Raw genomic sequence first — 19,382 nt, 5'->3', positions numbered from 1 at the left:
AAATGCCATCCAAGTTAGAATTAATGAGAATATAAGATTGATTGCCAAATTGCGTGCTAGGTGGGAGAAAGAAGAAAATGCTAAAGAAGATAATATAGCTAAAGTTTGGACTATTACCACCACTAGCAATGCTAATGCTCCACATGTTGCTGCACCTCCTACTAATAATGGTAAAAGAATTGGTGTTGGCAATGTTTCCACTTCAAATGCAAAGCGCGAAAAACTGCCTGAAACTGCTAAAACTGCTGAAACTGCTTGTGATAAAACTGCTGAAATTTTTTCCAACATTGGGGATGATGATCTCATTGCTTTAGATTATAATGGTTTAGATTTTGATGATTGCCACATCTCTGAAGTTATAAAGTTCTTACAAAAACTTGCTAAGAGTCCTAATGCTAGTGCAATAAACTTGGCTTTCACAAAACATATTATAAATGCTCTCATAAAAGCTAGAGAAGAGAAACTAGAACGCCAAACTTCTATTCCTAGGAAGCTCGAGGATAGTTGGGAGCCCATCATTAAGATGAAGGTCAATGACTTTGATTGTAATGCTTTATGTGATCTTGGTGCAAGTATTTCCGTTATGCCTAAGAAAATATATAATATGCTTGACTTGCCACCATTGAAAAATTGTTATTTGGATGTTAATCTTGCTGATAACTCTACAAAGAAACCTTTGGGGAGAGTTGATAATGTTCGCATTACCGTTAACAATAACCTTGTCCCCGTTGATTTTGTTGTCTTGGATATTGAATGCAATGCATCTTGTCCCATTATATTAGGAAGACCTTTTCTTCGAACTGTTGGTGCTATCATTGATATGAAGGAAGGTAATATTAAATATCAATTTCCTCTCAAGAAAGGTATGGAACACTTCCCTAGAAAGAGAATGAAGTTACCTTTTGATTCTATCATTAGAACAAATTATCATGTTGATACTTCGTCTCTTGATAACACTTGATACACACTTTCTGCGCCTAGCTGAAAGGCGTTAAAGAAAAGCGCTTATGGGAGACAACCCATGTTTTTACTACAGTACCTTTATTTTATATTTGAGTCTTGGAAGTTGTTACTACTGTAGCAACCTCTCCTTATCTTAGTTTTGTGCGTTGTTGTGCCAAGTAAAGTCGTTGATAGTAAGGTTCATACTAGATTTGGATTACTGCGCAGAAACAGATTTCTTTGCTGTCACGAATCTGGGCCTAATTCTCTGTAGGTAACTCAGAAAATTATGCCGATTTACGTGAGTGATCCTTAGATATGTACGCAACTTTCATTCCATTGGGGCATTTTCATTTGAGCAAGTCTGGTGCCTCAATAAAATTCGTCTTTACGAACTGTTCTGTTTTGACAGATTCTGCCTTTTATTTCGCATTGCCTGTTTTGATATGCTTGATGGATTTTTCGATTCCATTAACTTTCAGTAGCTTTGTGCAATGTCCAGAAGTGTTAATAATGATTATGTCACCTCTGAACATGTAAATTTTGATTGTGCACTAACTCTCTAATGAGTTGTTTTGAGTTTGGTGTCGAGGAAGTTTTCAAGGATCAAGAGAGGGAGATGATACAATATGATCAAGGAGAGTAAAAGATCTAAGCTTGGGGATGCCCCGGTGGTTCCCCCCTGCATATTTCAAGAAGACTCAAGCGTCTAAGCTTGGGGATGCCCAAGGCATCCCCTTCTTCATCGACAACATTATCAGGTTCCTCCCCTGAAACTATATTTTTATTCCGTCACATCTTATGCACTTTGCTTGGAGCGTCGGTTTGTTTTTGTTTTCGTTTTGTTTGAATAAAATGGATCCTAGCATTCTTTGTGTGGGAGAGAGACACGCTCCGCTGTTGCATATGGACAAATATGTCCTTAGGCTTTACTCATAGTATTCATGGCGAAGGTTGAATCTTCTTCGTTAAATTGTTATATGGTTGGAAACGAAAAATGCTACATGTAGTAATTGGTAAAATGTCTTGGATAATTTGATACTTGGCAATTGTTGTGCTCATGTTTAAGATCTTGCATCATATACTTTGCACTTATTAATGAAGAAATACATAGAGCTTGCTAAATTTGGTTTGCATAATTGGTCTCTCTAAAGTCTAGATAATTTATAGTATTGAGTTTGAACAACAAGGAAGACGGTGTAGAGTCTTATAATGTTTACAATATGTCTTTTATGTGAGTTTTGCTGCATCGGTTCATCCTTGTGTTTGTTTCAAATAACCTTGCTAGCCTAAACCTTGTATCGAGAGGGAATACTTCTCATGCATCCAAAATCCTTGAGCCAACCACTATGCCATTTGTGTCCACCATACCTACCTACTACATGGTATTTCTCCGCCATTCCAAAGTAAATTGCTTGAGTGCTACCTTTAAAATTTCTATCCTCTACCTTTCCAATATATAGCTCATGGGACAAATAGCCTAAAAACTATTGTGGTATTGAATATGTACTTATGCAATTTATCTCTTATTAAGTTGCTTGTTGTGCGATAACCATGTTCCTGGGGACGCCATCAACTACTCTTTGTTGAATATCATGTGAGTTGCTATGCATGTCCGTCTTGTCTGAAGTAAGGGCGATTTACCACTCATTTAATGGTTAGAGCATGCATATTGTTAGAGAAGAACATTGGGCCGCTAACTAAAGCCATGAATCATGGTGGAAGTTTCAGTTTTGGACATATATCCTCAATCTCATATGAGAACATTAATTGTTGCTACAAGCTTATGCATTAAAGAGGAGTCCATTATCTGTTGTCTATGTTGTCCCGGTAGCTAAGATTATTAGGATGGCTCCCCCTCATCGTTTCCGTCCTCTCCGGCGAATCTGGTGATCTCCGGTCCCTCTCCTTGCTGTCACGATCATCTTGATCCATCTCAGCTTGTCTCTCAGGTGATCTCCCCCATGGCTTCCTCTCCCTCCCCTCTTGGCCATTGGAAAGTTTCTTTTGAATCTCTTCTTGCCGATGGCACTAGCCGTTCTGCCTCTGGGTTTCTCCTTTTGTGGCCAAATAATTGGCTGGCTCTAGTTAATCACAAGGATTCTCCTTTGGTTGGAAAATCCTTGCGTGTTGGAGAGGTTTTCTACACTGGATCTTCCATTAGATTTCCTTCTCATCTGGTGCTTGTGCAAGAATGTCTCGTGTCACCTCCTGGTTTTTCGTCTTTTCCGGAGCCCACTCCTCTCAGATGGAGGGCAACTTTCTCTTCCTTGGGTCATATGGATTCTAAGATCCCCATGGGTAAATCTGCTTTTCTTGTTCTCAAGCCTAAGGCGCAAAGGATTTTTCTTATTGACTCAAAAGAGCAAGTGATATCTGCTAGATCTCTTTCTCAAGGAGAACAAGTTAAGATCGGTGCTGTTTTGGATTTCAAAGATCATTCGGTCTTAGTGGGTGAATGTATTGGCACGCCGGCTTCTGCTTCTGACTTTATTTCTTCTACACCTGCAAACAAGTATGCTCTTGATTCCAGAAGTTTTGTCCAAGTGGTGAATTCCTCAAAACATAAAAATGGTGCTCCTATTCCAGAAGCTCCTCCTGTTCGTTGGAAGGTTTCTTGTTCTCTCTTTCAGAAGGGCTCTCCCTCCTTTCAAGCATTTCTTATTCTTAGGCCTCAGGCCAAAAGGTTGGTTCTCTTGGATATGAAAGAGGAGGTTCTTGATGCTAGATTTCTTTTGGAAAATGAAAGGGTTCATTCTGGTTTGATCATTGACCTCAAATCACATGCTGTGTTAGTGGGGGAGCGCATTATTTCAGATTCTCTGGTTCAAGGAGTACATTTATTGAAATCTTCAAACAATTATTCACACTCATCTCAAGAAAGAAATGGTGCAGGGGTTTATCACAAGGATCTTGCCCTGGATTTCACAAGAGGAATATCTTTTGAAGCAGCATGTAAAAGTAAGTTTGGCCACCCCGTTACCCTTGCCAACTTTTCTCATAGAAAGGCATTTTTATGGTGGTTTCTTTTGGAAGAGTTGTCTTCAAGTTAGACATTCATACTGTGGCTGTCACTTTGCAATCTTGCTTTGGAGGGAATGCTGCTTCCTACAGGGTTAAGTTTTTAAGGGATAGAACTTTTCAATTTTCTGTGACTTTTGCTGCAGTAGGGTTTGAAATTTACAATCTTTTGAAGATTAGCACACCTCAGTTTGAATTGTTCTTGAGTCTTTGGGGTCATGGTGGACCAAACTGGCTGATAGAAGAAAAAAGGTTTTATAAGGAAAGTGACTCAGAATGGCAAGTAGTAAAGAGAAAAAATTTGAATTCCTTTCGAGCAAAGCGTGTGTCGGTTTTTCAGCGCATGCAGGCACCTTCCAATTCTGTTTCAGAGCCCATGCATGACTCCGCTTTTCAAACGGATTCCTCTGATCACGCACAAAGCATTCAAAGCCCTCATTTAAAGTTTAGTTATCCCCGATCACATTTGCCGGGCTTGATCCCTTTTTTCAAATTCCCAACATTTAATGCTATACAATGGCCCGACAATTCTTACCATACCTGGTTTAAAGCCCATGGGCCGGCACCATTGATTCAGGAGGTTTCCTCCTTTTTGGATTTTAAGGATTTCTTCTTTGGGAAAAAATATCCCCTTCCCTTGTCGCTTCCGCCTCCTCGCATTCGCCTTCATCGGCTGCTCCGCAACCGCTCTCCCCTCTCACCACCATCGCCAAGCAGTTGGAGGCACCGGCGGCGACAATGGCCAACATTCCCATCGACCCAAGACCGTTCGTGCCGGCTGGCTACCAGATTCAGCACATTGCTGGACGCGTTGGCGTCAAGAGGGTGGTGGTTCCGCGCCGCCCGAAGGAGCATGAGCAGTACTCCATTGCCACCTTTGATCATTTCCCCGAAGGTTTGGTTCCCTTTGCAAATATCTCTGAGGTGCTTGAGGAATATCTTACAGAGGTGGCTAGAGTTGGTTTTGTTAGTCTGCACTCTTGTCCATTTGGAGCTGCTTATGTTCAATTTCAGAAATGTCAGTGATAGGGACAGGCTTATCTCATCTAGCCCTAATTAGTTTGGTGATGTCAGTGTATCCTTTGTTAGACATGATGAGGGTCCTAATTGGAGAGGGGTCACTTTTAATAGAGATGTTTGGTTGCTTCTGGTTGGTCCTCCTTTGGATCATATGAAAACTGAGGACCTGAATGCATGCTTTGCTGACATTGGTTCTTTACTGCTATGGGAAAGGGATCCTAATAGAAAGGGACGTGTGCTAGTTAAGGTTCGAGTTACTAATCTACAGGACATCCCAAGAAGCATAAGAATGACTGAGAGCTCAAGACCTGATGCAGAGTCCTGGACTTTTCTTGTGGAGGTTCTGCAGCATAATCTCCTTGGAGGGGGACCACAAGATGAGGATCCTTTTCCTGATGAAGGAGTTGACCCACATCCTATGCCTGGTCATGCCTTACCAGCTCCTCTGATTAATAATGCACCAGCACAACCAGCAAAGCAAGCACAACCTGCACAACAAGATGATCAAGATAATGCAGAGGTTGGGGATGGCTGGGGTCATTGGGCCATGGGTGCAGAGCAGGAGCAGCCCCAGCCTATGGAAGTGGAAATGGAGCCTATTCAACAAGAAGAATTAGCTGTAGATGCAGAGGGCCAAGGACCTCCACTTTTAGATGAACACAGTTTTGTCAATGTCTCTTCTTCAAGCTCTGAAGAATCTGCTGCTCATAACCCCTTGGGCTCCATTGGATGTGCTCCCCAAGCTCAATCTGCTTCTTCAGAATTGCACATGGATCAATCTGTCTTGCCTTTAGGAGAAGGACTTCTTAATATTATACAAGCTTACTCTGCTCAAGATGGCTCTATGGATGACTCTGCTGAAGATGTTTCAGATATCAATAACTCTGATTCACTTGTTGGGGATGATATGGAGGATAATGTGTTCCTGCCTGATAATATTAACATTGCATCACCAAATGAAGCACACCTTCAGCTAATAGTTGGAAAAGTTCAGACACACTTCTTTCCAATTCCTGAAGAGCATGATTTGACCAGGAAGATATCTCCAGAGGGTCTGTGTCTTTGGGAAAAATATTTTGCACCCAATATACATGAGCCACAAAATCAAAGCAATTCTTCTGTGGTGGACATTCCAGTGAGTTGGATTAACTTCATAACTCTTATGCTTTTAACCCCAGAGAAGTTTGACTGGGCAAAAAGTTTCCTTTCATCTCAGCTTTGGCATATTCTTAAGGAACCTTTGAATAATGAAACTTCTGTTCAGTTTGATATTCCAGATAAATGCGTAACTACCAAGGCCCCTTCTTGCTTTTCCATGACTGGTACAGAAGAAAAGAACTCTCCTCCCACTTTGGCAGTGGATACTCCTTTGACTCCAAAAAGAAAGAGAAGAGATGGAAAAGCTGCTTTGGTTGAAACAGAGCTAAGAAGAAGTCCAAGGCTAGTTCTATTAAATGATGGATATAAAAATCATAAATATTGTGCAGACAAAAATTGTCTTACTTGCAATGCTGCACCACCTATTATGAGTTCTAAAGTGGTTAAGAACCTGGCAATGTCTTTCTGTAAGGTGTCAGAAGAAACTGTTGAAAAGAATATTCTGAAGAAAAACAAGCAACCTGGAGGAGACAATCAAGTTACTAGTACACAAGGAACTATAGGCCACAAAAAGAACAAAAATCCATCAGCTTCTGCTCAGAACAAGACAAGTGAGAAGGAACAAGACAAGTCTGTTGTCCTTGCACAACAGGCCAAGAGAAAGGCACCCAAGTAGTTATCAATGCATATCTCTATATGTAATTTTGCTTTTGTGGGGACCTGTTTGCTCCCAGTGATCTATCTGAACCTGTTAAGTTGTGGTTTTCCCAGTATGCTTTTGTGTATTCAGGAGAACATGTATGACACAAATACTTGTGATAAGTCTCCCTTGTTTGTGTCCTTGGTACCTAAAGTATGCTTTGCTTTGGGTCTGATATGGATTAATTACTCTATTCTACATGGATAATTGCAAATCTTGGAAAGTGATGAATTGGAACCTGAGAGGTATTAATTCTGATAAGAAATGGGTGGCTCTTGCTAATAAAATTGAAGAATCTGGTTGTGATATTATTTGCTTACAAGAAACAAAGAGAGAATCTTTTGACTTGGCTTACATAAGGAAATTCTGCCCAAAAAAGTTCAACAAATTTGAATATGTGCCCTCTGTGGGAGCTTCTGGTGGTCTTATTATTATTTGGAATGGCTCCTTATTCAATGGTGAATTAGCTTTTCACAATGCTTTTTCTATATCAGTGAATTTCAAATGTAATCTCTCTAATGATACATGGATTCTCACTAATATTTATGGGCCATGCCAAGCTGATAAAAAATCTCAGTTCATTGACTCGTTTGCCAACATAGACATGCCCCCTGATTCTGATTGGCTAATCATGGGAGATTTTAACTTCATTAGAAGCCCCTCTGATAGGAACAAACCTGGTGGTGATCTGAATGATATGTTACTGTTCAATGAGGCAATTAGCAATCTTGGCATTGTGGAACTACCTCTAAAAGGAAGAAAATTTACCTGGAGTAATATGCAGAAAGACCCTTTGTTGGAAAAGTTGGATTGGTTCTTTACCTCTTCCTCTTGGACTATTTCTTACCCAGCTACATTTGCCTACCCTCTTGTCAAACCCACTTCAGACCATGTTCCTTGTGTGGTTGTGATTAATACAAAAATTCCAAAAGCAAATGTGTTCAGAATAGAGAATCACTGGTTACAGCACAGTGAATTCAAACAAATTGTTCAGGCTACATAGAGTATTCCTGTGGGTCATGATGACAGTGCTAAAAAAATCAATGCAAAATTTAAAAATCTTAGAAGAAGCCTCAAGCTATGGGCAAAGAATCTCCCCTGCTTAAAAAACCTTATCATCATGGTGAATGAAGTGATTTCTCTCATTGATGTTATAGAAGAAATCAGAACTCTTTCTGTTACTGAATGGTATTTGAGAGATACTCTTAAAACACATCTCATCACTCTACTGCAAAATCAGAATTCCTATTGGCAGCAGAGGGGCAAGATTAAATGGGTCAAGCTTGGGGATGCAAACACCAAGTTTTTTCACTCTAAGGCCACTATTAATTACAGGCATAACTACATTTCAGTGTTACAGAATTCAGACCAAGTGGAAATTGCTAATCATGAAGGAAAAGCAGCTATTCTGTGGCAGGCTTTTAAAGATAGAATGGGTCAATCAGATAACCCTGTCATGCAGTTCAACCTCCAAGATTTCATTGGGTCAACTGTCTCTAAGGATATGAACAATATTCTGCAAGCACCCTTTTCTGACAAAGAAATAGAAGATGTCATCAAGCATTTACCAAATGATAAGTCCCCTGGGCCTGATGGTTTCAACAATGAGTTTATAAAAAATTGCTGGTCCATAATTGCTCCAGATGTTAAGAAATTGCTTTGTGACTTTCATGCTGGGAATATCTCTCTAGAGAGTATCAATTCATCTTACATCACCCTGATTCCAAAGACAGATAATCCAACTACTCCAGGAGATTTCAGACCCATATCTTTGCTAAACTCAGTGTTAAAGATCATCACAAAATTGCTTGCAAATAGACTTCAAGATATCATCCTCTCCCTAGTACACAAAAATCAATATGGGTTCCTAAAGAAAAGATCCATTCAAGATTGTCTTGGTTGGGCTTTTGAATATCTTTACCAATGTCATCAGTCCAAGGAAGAGATTCTTATTTTGAAGTTGGATTTTGAGAAAGCATTTGACAAGATTGAACATTCAACAATTCTACAGATTCTTAAGGCAAAAGGTTTTGGTGATAGGTGGATAAAGTGGATCTCAATGATACTATCTACTGGTACTTCAGCTGTTATGTTAAATGGAGTACCTGGTAAGAAGTTCTATTGCAAAAGGGGGGTTAGACAGGGAGACCCTTTGTCCCCTCTTCTTTTTGTCTTGGCTGCTGATTTTCTTCAATCTATTTTGAATCAAGCCATGGTGCAAAATCTTCTTACAAAACCCATTCCCTGCACACCTTGCCCAGACTTCCCTGTGATCCAATATGCTGATGACACCCTTCTTGTTATGAAAGAAAATGCTCAACAACTCCTCTGCCTCAAAGCTATTCTCCATTCTTTTGCTACTTCCACTGGGCTTAAAGTAAATTACTAGAAGTCAAGTATGATGCCCATTAATTTATCAGCAGAGAGATTGGCACACTTTGCTGCTACCTTGAATTGCAAAGTTGGAACTCTACCTTTCACTTATTTGGGCTTGCCACTTAGCATCACAAAGCCATCCCTTGAATGCTTCTTACCAATGATACAAAGAGTTCAAACAAGGCTAGGTGGTATTGCAGATTTCTTGAATTATGGTGGCAAATTGCAGCTTGTCAAATCAGTGTTAGCTTCACTGCCCATCTTTTTTATGTGTTGCTTGGATGTACCTGTTACAATCAAGGATCAGGTCATTAAGTATATGAGACACTGCCTTTGGAGGAAAAAATCTACTGATGTGCAAGCAAGAGGAAATGCCTTAGTTTCATGGAAAAAGATATGTAGGCCTAAAGATCAAGGAGGCCTGGGAGTTCTCAACTTGGAAGTTCAAAATAAAGCTTTACTTCTGAAGAATTTGGATAAATTCTACAACAATGTAGACATTCCTTGGGTAAATCTCATAAGGGACACTTACTATAATGAAGACAGTCCACCTGGTATCAAGCTAGAAGGATCCTTCTGGTGGAAATCCCACCTGAAACTCATTGACTCTTATAAAGCTATGGCTAGATGAAATCTGGGAAATGGAAAGACTGTCTTGTTTTGGACAGATTTGTGGGGAGATAGTTGTCTACATCAGAAGTTCCCTCACCTCTTAACCTATGCTAAAAAATAGATTTATCTGTCAGTAAGGTGATGCACATGGAATATCTTCAAGACATGTTCCATCTTCCTTTATCCCAACAAGCTTTTGCTGAGTTTGAACAACTTGAGATTTTATGTGATGCTGTTCAGTTTGAGAATAATGAACATGTCCCTGATTCGTGGTGTTACATCTGGGGTTCTGATAAATTTTCAACAATTAATGCATACAAGTTCTTTATTGGAGTTCAGAGTGCGCCTAAATTCTTTACTTGGATATGGGAATCTTCTTGCCAACCTAAGCACCAATTCTTGTTTTAGCTGCTTTTGCATGATCGTCTGAATACAAGAAATCTATTGAGGAGGAAAAATTGTGTCTTACAGTCCTATACATGTGCCACTCTTCAGTGTAATCAAGAGGAAACACTTGCACATCTCTTTTGGAGCTGCCCTTTTGCTAAGGAATGTTGGCTTATCCTATGTCCTCAAATTTCTTTCCAACAATCAGTTTTTGAAGCATTCTATGATATTAAGGAAAAGCTACAAGTACCTTTCGCTGTTGAGATTATTATTTTGGCATCCGGTCCATATGGATGGTCAGAAACAGGAAGATCTTTGAAGAACAGATACCTTCGATTACTGCTTGGAAAACAGTATTCAAACAAGAGCTACACTTGCTTTCATTCAGAATGAAAAAGAAATGGGCTGATCAATTCAAAACCTGGGTCCAACTTTTCAGATGATGAGCATGGCTTTGTTAGTTTAGTTTAGATTTCTTTTCTTTTCTTTTTTCTTTTATTTGCTTTTTCCTTTTTGTTTCTTTGTACATCTTGTACATTTGTAACATTTTTTACATATTAATAAAAATTGCAGTGGGGATTTTCCCCACTGTTCAACCTTCAAAAAAAAATGTTGTCCCGGTATGGATGTCTAAGTTGAGAATAATCAAAAGCGAGAAATCCAATGCGAGCTTTCTCCTTAGACCTTTGTACAGGCGGCATAGAGGTACCCCTTTGTGACACTTGGTTGAAACATGTGCATTGCGATGACAATCCCGGTAATCCAAGCTAATTAGGACAAGGTGCGGGCACTATTAGTATACTATGCATGAGGCTTGCAACTTGTAAGATATAATTTACATGACACATATGCTTTATTACTACCATTGACAAAATTGTTTCTTGTTTTCAAAACCAAAGCTCTAGCACAAATATAGCAATCAATGCTTCCCTCTGCGAAGGGCCATTCTTTTACTTTTATGTTGAGTCAGTTCACCTATTTCTCTCCATCTCAAGAAGCAAACACTTGTGTGAACTGTGCATTGATTCCTACATACTTGCATATTGCACTTGTTATATTACTTTACATTGACAATATCCATGAGATATACATGTTATGAGTTGAAAGCAACCGCTGAAACTTCATCTTCCTTTGTGTTGCTTCAATACCTTTACTTTGATTTATTGCTTTATGAGTTAACTTTTATGCAAGACTTATTGATGCTTGTCTTGAAAGTACTATTCATGAAAAGTCATTGCTACATGATTCAGTTGTTTACTCATGTCATTACCATTGTTTTGATCGCTGCATTCATTACATATGCTTACAATAGTATGATCGAGGTTATGATGGCATGTCACTCCAGAAATTATCTTTGTTATCGTTTACCTGCTCGGGACGAGCAGAAACTAAGCTTGGGGATGCTGATACGTCTCCGACGTATCGATAATTTCTTATGTTCCATGCCACATTATTGATGATACCTACATGTTTTATGCATACTTTATGTCATATTTATGCATTTTCCGGCACTAACGTATTAACGAGATGCCGAAGAGCCAGTTGCTGTTTTCTGCTGTTTTTGGTTTCAGAAATCCTAGTAAGGAAATATTCTCGGAATTGGACGAAATCAACGCCCAGGGGCTTATTTTGCCACGAAGCTTCCAGAAGACCGAAGAGGAGACGAAGTGGGGCCACGAGGTGGCCACACCACAGGGCGGCGCGGCCCAAGCCCTGGCCGCGCCGACCTAGTGTGTGGGCCCCTCGTGCGGCCCCATGACCTGCCCTTCCGCCTACAAATAGTCTTCGTCGCGAAACCCCCAGTACCGAGAGCCACGATACGGAAAACCTTCCAGAGACGCCGCCGCCGCCAATCCCAACTCGGGGGATTCAGGAGATCGCCTCCGGCACCCTGCCGGAGAGGGGAATCATCTCCCGGAGGACTCTTCACCGCCATGGTCGCCTCCGGAGTGATGAGTGAGTAGTTCACCCCTGTACTATGGGTCCATAGCAGTAGCTAGATGGTCGTCTTCTCCTAATTATGCTTCATTGTCGGGTCTTGTGAGCTGCCTAACATGATCAAGATCATCTATCTGTAATGCTACATGTTGTGTTTGTTGGGATCCGATGGATAGAGAATACTATGTTATGTTGATTATCAATTTATATCTATGTGTTGTTTATGATCTTGCATGCTCTCCGTTATTAGTAGAGGCTCTGGCCAAGTTTTTACTCTTAACTCCAAGAGGGAGTATTTATGCTCGATAGTGGGTTCATGCCTCCATTAAATGCAGGACGATGTGAGAAAGTTCTAAGGTTGTGGATGTGCTGTTGCCACTAGGGATAAAACATTGATGCTATGTCCGAGGATGTAGTTATTGATTACATTACGCACCATACTTAATGCAATTGTCTGTTGTTTGCAACTTAATACTGGAAGGGGTTCGGATGATAACCTGAAGGTGGACTTTTTAGGCATAGATGCATGCTGGATAGCGGTCTATGTACTTTGTCGTAATGCCCAATTAAATCTCACTATACTCATCATATCATCTGTGTGCATGGTCATGCCCTCTCTATTTGTCAATTGCCCAACTGTAATTTGTTCACCCAACATGCTTATTCTTATCGGAGAGACACCTCTAGTGAACTTTGGACCCCGGTCCATTCTTTTAATCGAATACAATCTACTGCAATACTTGTTCTACTGTTTTCTGCAAACATCATCATCCACACTATACATCTAATCCTTTGTTACAGCAAGCCGGTGAGATTGACAACCTCACTGTTTCGTTGGGGCAAAGTACTTTGGTTGTGTTGTGCAGGTTCCGCGTTGGCGCCGGAATCCCTGGTGTTGCGCTGCACTACATCTCGCCGCCATCAACCTTCAACGTGCTTCTTGGCTCCTACTGGTTCGATAAACCTTGGTTTCTTACTGAGGGAAAACTTGCCGCTGTACGCATCACACCTTCCTCTTGGGGTTCCCAACGGTCGCGTGCTGTACGCATATCAGTGACCAAATATCAAGAGCCAAAAATAATCCAAGAAGAGAAACTTGAATATACATAGAGGATGACATGCGGGTCCCATTTAGCAGCAGTTGTATCAGCGTTTGAGAGGCGGCAGAGGATCGAACGAAAAAGGCAAGTGACCAAATATCAGGAGCCAAAAATAATCCAAGAAAAGAAACTTGAATGTACATAGAGGACGACATGCGGGTCCCATTTAGCAGCAGCTGTATCAACGTTTGAGAGGCGGCAGGGGATCGAAAGAAAAAGGCAAGTGACCAAATATGAGGTGCCAAAAAGATCCAAGAAAAGAAAGTTTTATAGTACATAGAGGATGACATGCGGGTCCCATTTAGCAGCAGCGGTATCACCGTTTGAGAGGCGGGAGGGGATCGAAAGAAAAAGGCAAGTGACATAATATCAGGAGCCAAAAATAATCGAAGAAAAGAAACTTTATTGTACATAGAGGATGACATGCGGGTCCCATTTTGTAGCAGCGGTCTCAACGCTTCCAAGGAGGCACGGGACCAAAAGAAAAATGAAGTAGCCAGAAATCATGGGGTGAAAAAATCCAAGAAAAGAAAGATTTCAATTGGGCTGCATCTGGACCTCTGGGCCTTCGAACTATCCTGCTGGGCCTTTTGACTTGTACAATTTCAGCCCACTCCAAAACAGGAAAGTTCAGATTTTTCTCAAAAAAAATCAGGAAATTCCTATGCTTCGCAAAAACAAAAAACAAGGAGATTCAACATATAAATTTGTTTATGTAAATATAAAGATTTAATTTATCCGTTTGCAATAGCTCAGAGCGAAATACAATGTTTATTGTCTGCAAAATAAGATATCACATGTTTCTTGTACGAGGAGGCTGACATCGAGGACCCATGAGCCAGCAGCGTCGTCAACATTTCAAAGGCGGTAGGGGATCGAAAATAAATAAAAAACCAAAAATCAGTTGGGAAAAAAATCCAAGAAAAGAAAACATTTATCGTTCTGAGAGGATGACATGCGGGACCCATGAGGCTGCAGCATCCTCAACGTTTATTGTTTATAGAGGCTGACATGTGCGACCCGTGAGCCAGCAGCGTCGTCAACGTTTTAAAGGCGGCAGGAGATCAAAAGAAAAAATAAGCCAAAAATCTGTTGGTAAACAAAATCCAAGAAAAAGAAACATTTACCTTTCTAAGAGGATGACATGCGGGACCCATGAGGCAGAAGCATCCTCAACGATTCCAATGCGCCAGGGGATCAAAAGAAAAAAAAGGAAATAGCCAGAAATTAATTAGGGGTCAAAAATAAATCCACCAAAGGAAACTTTTATTGTTCATAGAGGATGACATGTGGGACCGACCTGCCAACAGCGTCCTCATCGTTTCAAAGGGGGCAGGGGATAAAAAGAAAAAGGCAAATAGCCAGAAATTAGGGGTAAAAAATAACTCCAAGAAAGGAAACTTTTATTGTTCGTTGAGGATGACATGCGGGACCCATGAGCCAGCAGCTTACTCAACGTTTCTAAGGCGGCATGAGATCGAAAGAAAAAGGCAAGTGACCATATATCAGGAGCCAAAAATAATCCAAGATTTATTGTACATAGAGGATGACATGTGGGACCCATTTGCAGCAGCGGTCTCAATGTTTGAAATGCGGCTTGAGATCAAAAGAAAAAGAAAGTAGCTAGAAATTAGGGGGTCAAAAAAATCCAAGAAAAGAAAGTTGATGGACATAGAGGATGACATGCGGGTCCCATGAGCCAGCAGCTTACCCAACGTTTTAAAGGGGGCAGGGGATCAAAATAAAAAGGCAAATAGCCAAAAATCAGAGGGTGAAAAAAATCCAACAAAGGAAACTTTTATAGCACATAGAGGATGACATGCGGGTCCCATGAGCCAGCAGGTTCCTCAACGTTTCAAATGTGGCATGAGATCGAAAGAAAAAGGCAAGTGACCAAATATCAGGAGCCAAAAATAATTCAAGAAAAGAAATTTGATTGTACATAGAGGATGACATGCGGGTCCCATTTAGCAGCAGCGGCATCACCGTTTGAGAGGCGGCAGGGGATCGAAAAAAAGGGCAATTGACCAACTATGAGGTGCCAAAAAAATCCAAGAAAAGAAAGTTTTATAGTACATAGAGGATGACATGCGGGTCCCATTTAGCATCAGCGGTATCACCGTTTGAGAGGCGGCAGGGGATCAAAAGAAAAGGGCAAGTGACCAAATATGAGGTGCCAAAAAAATCCAAGAAAATAAAGTTTTATAGTACATAGAGGATGACATGCGGGTCCCATTTAGTAGCAGCGGTATCACCATTTGAGAGGCGGCAGGGGATTGAAAGAAAAAGGCAAGTGACCAAATATGAGGTGCCAAAAAAATCCAAGAAAAGAAAGTTTTATAGTACATAGAGGATGACATGCGGGTCCCATTTAGCATCAGCGGTATCACCGTTTGAGAGGCGGCAGGGGATCGAAAGAAAAAGGAAAGTGACCAAATATGAGGTGCCAGAAATAACTCCATGAAAAGAAAGTTGATTGCTCATAGAGAATGACATGCGGCTCCCGTTTAGCTGCAGCGGTCTCAACGTTTCCAAGGCGGCACGGGATCAAAAGAAAAAGGAAGTAGCCAGAAATCAGGGGGTCAAAAAAATCCAAGAATAGAAAGAATTTTGGTTCATAGAGGATGACATACAGGTCCCATGATCCTGCATCGTAAACGGCTTGATCGGAGAGCGTTGAACGAGATGGAGCGATCGAGAAAACAAATAATGCTAGAGAGGCTGCCATCTGGGCCCTACATCTCTGGGCGGTGCGGATTTGCGTTGACTCGGCCGGCGAACCCGAGAATTCTTGACGCACCACGTCCCGGGCCACCATACGCGACGTTTTGGCCGCTTTCGTCGGGCTAGGTGGCCTCAAAAACTTGAAAAAAAAATTGACATGCACCACGGAGAGACCGGCCATGGTGCACCAGCAACCACGACGCGACTTCAACTTCGTCGGCCATGGCAACTTTTCTTGTAGTGCACCCTACCGCTTGTCCTTCTCTGGATCAAGTTTCTACGGTAAGCGCATCCGTTGATGAACGAGATGAGAGAACACACTTGACTACCCCGTCCCATTCCAGATCTTATGGTTAATACGGGTATTACGACACAAGAATCATTGGACGACATTTGTTGTTAATCCTAGATGGATATAAACCCTTGCAATGGAACCTCCACCATATCAACACATACCATGGTTCCATTGCCCACCACTTAGTCATATTCATAGTTTATGAAAATAGTATTTTTGATTTTCATGCAAGAGTGATAAGTATACTACTTTGCTAGTAATTTAGTAAAAATACTCAAATGACATGAGCAAGCGATGAACTTGCCTGGCAACAGCGATGTAATGCAGTTGGTTGCTTTGGATTGACCCTGATCCTCTGTTTCTGAAAGAAGCATCATTGTCTGATAAGGGCAATGGTGAAAGAAGCAAATATGCATGCTTTCGGCTTTTAGGGTTTGTTCCCCCTTCCCGATGCTTTATTATTTCATGTCGGAAGTGATTACTAAGAATAATTTAGGGATACTCTTTTTAAGGCAAAAAATACTACCTTGGAATGTTGCCAAGGTGTTTTTAAAGTCCAAAAGAATTTTATGGACTTATTTATCATTAAAAATATGGTGTGTTATTTTTAATGATTATTTTTAATCTTTATTCTTTGCCTTAAATTATGGTCCAATTTTATTGGTCTCAACAATTTCTATTGCATATTTTATTATGGTAGAGAATTTTATGCTGAGTGGTTTACATAATTTTATTTATTTTTTTAGAGTTATAATTATTTTCTATAATTCCTGGAGAGATTTAATTAATTGGGCCATTTATGAAAATATAGAAATGCCCCTGGGCCCACCTGTCAGTGGAGCCCAATAGGTTGGGTTAGACCCACTCGGGTCCAACCGACCCGTTCGGTCGCTCACTCCCTTCTCCACCGCGCCGCCTCGACAAACCCTAATCCTCTCTCTCGCTCTGGCGACCCGCGTTGCCTCTGTCGTCGCCGCGTTATTCCGGCCGCCTCCGGCCACCTCCGGTGACGAGACCGGTCGCATCTGGCTCGCCACTCGACGGCGCACCAGATGGTCCGCGTCGATCTGTGGTTGGAGGCTGCCTCCGTTCGCACCCCAACCCTACTGCAACTAGGGTTGCCCGGCTCGCGGCGATTCGCCTCTCGCCGGCGTCCCTGGCGTTGCGGTGCTTGCCGTGGCTTGGCCTGGCCTGGCGCTGCCGTGCGCCCGGCGTGTGCCGCCATGGCCTCGACCCTTGTCTGCTCGCCCTGGTATGTGCACTTCTCCTTCTCTCCTTTATCTGTTCCTCCTCCTGCTTCTGTTTTGAGCTGTGGCTGCTCCTCCTCATGGAGAGGCCATGTCGTGCTGCTGCTACTGCTTTACTGGTTGTTGCTTTTGTGCAAGTGCTGCTGCTGTGCGTGTGCTGCTGCTGGGCATGTGCTGGTGGGCTCTCTGCGGCTGCCATGGTTGCTAGCTGCTACTACTGTTGCTCTACCTGCTCAATGCCATGACTTACTGTCTATCTAGATGCTCTCCTGGTCGATCCTAGCCATTACTCTTGCTTCATCCTTGTGCTAGGTGATTGTTCTGGCCCTCCTGGCTCACTACTATGAGTACTTCTTGCTTTTTAGCAAGTGCCAGTGCCCTTGGTGTGTGATTCCTTGTGCTATGCTTCATAGAAATGCCATGTTGAGCATGACTATTGGCTAGATAGTTCCCCCTCTGGATGGTTAATATATTTTATCACTCGGTTAATGTACTTCAGACTTGATGTTATTCTTGTGAACATGGTCTAATATTCTAATGCTTTCGGGATGTATGTACTACTAGTGATATATATAGAAGCTAGCAATTGGTTGACATTATCTACTAAAAAAAGCCTGTAACGGATGTTCACATTCAGTTCATCAATGCTACTGTTCAAAGAGGAAAGGTTTATTATTCACAGAGGCTGACATGTGGGACTCATGAGCCAGCAGAGTCCTCAACGTTTCAAAGGCGGAAGGGGATAAAAAAAAGGGAAGTAGCCACAAATTAGGGTAAAAAATAACTCCAAGAAAGGAAACTTTTTTTGTAAATAGAGGACGACATGCGGGTCACATTTTGCAGCAGTGGTCTCAGCGTTTCAAAGGTGGCATGGGATCGAAAGAAAAAGGCAAGTGACCAAATACTAGAGTTACGGGAAGTTTGTTACGTAAAAAAGCTTACGGGATTATGTGGTGCTTAGGGGGGAAATTATGTTCCTAAAATCACGGGAGACAACCAAATCCGAACCAACAGAATCCACCCACGTCAGTCCGTAAGTTTATCCCGTAAAGAATTTTACGTAGCTCTAGCATTATTGGACCAAATATCAGGAGCCAAAAATAACTCCAAGAAAAGAAACTTTACTGTACATAGAGGATGACATGCGGATCCCATTTTGCAGCAGCCGTCTCAACGTTTCCAAGGTGGCACGGGATCAAAAGAAAAAGAAGTAGCCAGAAATTAGGAGTAAAAAATAATATATCCAAGAAAGGAAACTTTTATTCTACATAGAAGATGACTTGCGGGACCCACGAGCCAGCAGCTTCTTCAACGTTTCAGATGCAGCATGAGATCGAAAGAAAAAGGCAAGTGACTAAATATCAGGTGCCAGAAAAATCCAAAAAAACTTTTATTGTACATAGAGGATGACATGTGGGTCCCATTTTATAGCAGCGGTCTCAACGTTTCAAAGTTGACATGAGATCGAAAGTAAAAGGCAAGTGACAAATATCAGGAGCCAAAAATAATCCACGAAAAGAAACTTTTATTGTACATAGAGGATGACATGTGGGTCCCATTTTGCAATAGCGGTCTCATAGTTTCCAAGGCGGCACAGGACCAAAAGGAAAAGGAAATAGCCAGAAATCAGGGGGTCAAAAAATCCAAGAAAAGAAAGATTTCAAGTGGGTTGCATCTGGACATCTGGGCCTTCGAACTATCCTGCTGGAAGCCTTTTGACTCGTACAATTTAAGCCCAATCTAAAATAGGAAAGTCCTATGCTTGGCAAACACAAAAAACAAGGAGATTCAACATATAAGTTTGTTTATGTAAAAACAAAGATTTAATTTATCCCTTTGCAATAGCTCAGAGCGAAATACACTATTTATTGTCTGCAAAATAATTAAGATATCACATGTTTCTTGTACGGGGAGGCTGACAT

This window comes from Lolium perenne, chromosome 4 (genome assembly GCF_019359855.2).
Source record: "Lolium perenne isolate Kyuss_39 chromosome 4, Kyuss_2.0, whole genome shotgun sequence".
Classification (NCBI taxonomy): Eukaryota; Viridiplantae; Streptophyta; class Magnoliopsida; order Poales; family Poaceae; genus Lolium; species Lolium perenne.
This window is presented reverse-complemented; position numbering follows the sequence as displayed.